The sequence below is a fragment of the Cebus imitator genome, unplaced genomic scaffold, assembly GCF_001604975.1.
Source record: "Cebus imitator isolate Cc_AM_T3 unplaced genomic scaffold, Cebus_imitator-1.0 Scaffold614, whole genome shotgun sequence".
In the NCBI taxonomy this organism is placed as follows: domain Eukaryota; kingdom Metazoa; phylum Chordata; class Mammalia; order Primates; family Cebidae; genus Cebus; species Cebus imitator.
In genome coordinates this window covers 774193-778630 of record NW_016107929.1, presented here as the reverse complement: position 1 = coordinate 778630, position 4438 = coordinate 774193, and positions in this window count along the sequence as shown.

Genomic DNA, 4438 nt, shown 5'->3' with positions numbered 1-4438 from the left:
ATTTTTAGTAGAGACGGGGTTTCACCGTGTTGACCAGGGTGGTCTCGATCTCTTGACCTCGTGATCCACCCGCCTCGGCCTCCCAAAGTGCTGGGATTACAGGCTTGAGCCACCGCGCCTGGCTTTTTTTTTTTTTTTTTTTGAGACAGGGTCTCGCTCTGTCATACAGGCTGGATGTGGCGCAATCTTGGCTCACTGCAACGCTGTCTCTCAGCTTCAAGAGATTCTTGTACCTCAGCCACCTGAGTAGCTGGGGTTACAGGCACGTGCCACCACACTAGCTAAGTTTTGTATTTGTATTTATTTATTTATTGTTATTGTTATTATTATTTTGAGATGGAGTCTGGCACTGTCACCCCAGGTGGTGTACAATGGCGCGATCTTGGCTCACTGCAACCTCCACCTCCCAGGTTCAAGCGATTCTCCTGCCTCAGCCTCCTGAGTAGCTGGGATTATCTGCCACGACACCTGGCTAATTTTTTGTACTTTTAGTAGAGACAGGGTTTCACTATGTCGGCCAGGCTGATCTCGAACTCCTGATCTTGTGATCCACCTGCCTTGGCCTCCCAAAGTGCTGAGATTACAGGCGTGAGCCACTGTGCCTGGCCTATTTATTTATTTTTTTGAGAAGCAGTTTTGCTCTGTTGCCCAGGCTGGAGTGCAGTGGGGCGCTCTTGGTTCACTGCAATCTCCACCTCCTGGGTTCAAGCAATCCTCCTGCCTCACCCTCCCCAGTAGCTGGAATTACAGGTGCATGCCACCACACCTGGATAATTTGTGTGTGTGTGTTTTTAGTAAACACGGGGTTTCACCATGTTGGCCAGGCTGGTCTCTTAACTCCCGACCTTGTGATCTGCCCACCTCGGCCTCCCAAAGTGCTGGGATTCCAGCCATGAGCCACCATGCCAGTTCAATTTTTGCATTTTTAGTAGAGAAGGGGCTTCACCATGTGGGCCAGGCTGGTCTAAAACTCCTGAACTCAAGTGATTGGCCTTCCTTGGCCTCACAAAGTGCTGGGATTATAGGTGTGAGCCACTGCACCCAGCCCTCAAAAACTATTTTTAAACATATTACGATTAGCAAAGTACACCCTTTGACCCAGAAATTCTACTTTCTAAGAATGTAGGACGGGCATGGTGGCTCATGCCTGTCTGTAATCCCAGCACTTTGGGAAGCCAAGGTGGGCAGATGGCTTCAGCCCAGGAGTTCAAGACTAGGCTGGGCAACATGGAGAACCCCCCGCCCCCATCTCTACAAAAAGCACAAAAATTAACCAGGGTGGTGACACATCCCTGTAGTCCCAGCTACCTGAAAGACTGAGTTGTGAGGATCACCTGAGCTCAGGAGCTTGGGGCTGCAGTGAGCCATGATGATTGCACCCTGTACTCCAGCCTGGGAAAAGAAAAGAAAAAAGAATGTATCCCACATAGTCATATTATTCAATGTGTACTCCATGAATCAAGAGCATCAGTATCACTTGAGAGGATTACATTTCAATGAAATCCTCAAGCAATTTCTATACACATTAACATTTGAGGAATATTGCTCCAGAGTGCTCATGCAGAAGAGCAAAGATATATCTATGGGAATTTAAACAGTGTTATTTGTAATATTGACTTTTTTTTTTTTAAAGTTAATATCCATCAATAAGGAACAGTTAAAAATCTAGCCAGGCTTGGTGGCACACAGCTGTAGTCCCATCTACTTGAGAGGCTGAGGCAGATGGATGGCTTGAGCCCAGGAGTTTTAGGCCGTAGTGCACAACGATTGGGGGTAGGAAGCAGGACCTCGACTTTGGATCAGATTCAAGACTGGCTGAAACAGGGAAGAGGCACAGAAAGAAATTCTCCGTAAGGCATGCCCGCCACAGTTTACCATTGCCATGGCGACATCCAGAATCTACTGCCTTTTTCCATGATAACAACCTGGAAGTTACCACCCCTTTTCTGGAAATTTCTGAATAACCCACCCCTTAATTTGCATTTAATTAACAGTCAATATAAATGTGACTGCAGAAGTTCCCCTGAGTTGCTGCTCTCCACACGCTGCCTAGAGCGAGGCCTTGCTCTGTAGGAGCAGTCATGGAGCTGTAAAACTGCATCCTCAAGCTATTTCTTCTACCCCATGCTCAGGAAAGAACCACGAGTCTTATCGAGCTAATCGCAAATTTGGGAGCTCACCTGCCCTGCATCAATTGTCCCTGTGAAAAGCTATTGCGCTCCAGTTGTTACCTTTTAGGGTAGTTGTCCAAGTACTTGGAGTTTTGAACAAAGAATTGGACAAAACACACAAACAAAGCAAAGCAGTGAAAGCAGAGATCCCCACCCCCCAGGCAGGGTCTTACCCTGTCGCCCAGGTTGGAGCGCAGTGGTTCGATCTCGGCTCACCGTAACCTCCGCCTCCCAGGTTCAAGCAATTCTCCTGTCTCAGCCTCCTGAGTAGCTGGGATTACAGGTGCGTGCCACCATGCCCAGCTAATTTTTTGTACTTTTAGTAGAGACGGGGTTTCACCATGCTGGCCAGGCTGGTCTCAAACTCTTGATATCAGGTGATCTGTCTGCCTCAGCCTCCCAAAGTGCTGGGAGTACAGGCATGAGCCACCTCGCCCAGCCTAATCTAAAAATCTAATTAGATTTTTTTCTAATTATTAGATTCTAATATTTCATCTAATAAATAGATGAGAAAAATCCAGCTGATGAACAATATTTAGGATTCCACTTCTGTTTTAAAAAATGTATATCTGGCTGGGTGTGGTGGCTCACACCTGAAATCCCAGCACTTTGAGAGACTGAGGAGGGTGGATCATGAGGTCAGGAGTTCAGGACCAGCCTGGCCAAGATGGTGAAACCCCATCTCTACTAAAAATACAAAAATTAGCCAGGCATGGTGGTGGGCACCTGTAATCCCAGCTATTAGGGAAGCTAAGGCAGAGAATTGCTTGAACCCTGGAGGCAGAGGTTGCCGTGAGTTGAGATCGCACCACTACACTCCAGCCTGGGAGATGATGAGACTCTATCTCAAAAAAAAAGAAAAAAAATTAGACTGATGCTGAGGGAGATTGTGGACTTCTGTGTTCCTTTGTATATACTTCTCTATTATTTACTTTTTTTTTCACCTGGGTGTAGATGGGCTGAGACTGAAAAGGGCGTCAGCCTATTATTTACATTTTTATATTAAATATTACTTTTTTTTTTTTTAGATGGATTTTCATTCCTGTTGCCCAGGCTGGAGTATAATGGTGTGATCTCGGCTCACTGAAATCTCTGCCTCCTGGGTGCAAGTGATTCTCCTGCCGCAGCCTCCCAAGTAGCTGAGATTACAGGCATGCGCCACCATGCCTGGCTAATTTTGTATTTTTAGTAGAGACAGGGTTTCTCCATGTTGGTCAGGCTGGTCTCCCGACCTCAGGTGATCCAGCCACCTCAGCCTCCCAAAGGGCTGGGATTACAGGGGTGAGCCACCGCGCCTGACCTAAATATTACTTTTATAATTGAAAGAGACACTCTCTAGACCAACCAATGAGGGAAAAATACCAAGGATGTTGTGGAATATCTAGCTCTCATTACACAGTGTAACTTCAGTCCTTGCCAACTAAACACAATATAAAACCTTTAATGGCTCCCCACAGCTTTCAGGATAAAGTCAAGATTCTTCAGTGTGATCCAAGTCTGTTTATTGCTTCTACCATATTCCAATCCCCCACTGCACCTACCGTTCCAGCCAGCGGAACCACCTGCTTTCTTTGCAAAGGCATGGAGCTCTTTCTTCTCCAAGCCTTATCACAGGTGCCCTGAATATATGATATCATGCTTATTCATGTTCTTTACAATGATCCCCAGCACTTAGTAAAACCTCTATAAATGTTGGGTATCATTACTATAACATGTCTCATTATATTGAATTACTTGTGTATTTAACCTTATCACTGGACTGTACGCCCCTTGAAGATAAAAGATAAGGACTTCTGTGCTTACTGTCATGGAGTGCCAAGCATTTAGAGCTGTGGACAGATTAAGTGCTTAACAAAAGCATAGCAGGGTGCAGTGGCTCATGCCTGTAATCCCAGCACTTTGGGAGGCCAAGGTGGGCGGATCGCTTGCGCCCAGGAGTTCGAGACTAGCCTGGGCAACATGGCAAAATCCCACCTTTACAAAAACTACAAGAAAATTAACTGGGCATGGTGGCGCACACCTGTAGTCCCAGGTACCCATGAAGTGTGAGGATTGCTTGAGCCCAGGAGGTGGAGGTTGCAGTGAGCTGTGATTGCTCCACTGCACTCCATCCTGGATGGACAGAGGGAGACTGTTTCAAAAGAAAAATAAAAACAAAATAACAAAAGTATATGTTCAAGGAAATCTTCCTAACCCTTACACCATGCCTTTTCCTCCCATCTAATGTCTTCCTCTTTCTTCTTGGCCAAGGAAAATCATATCCATTT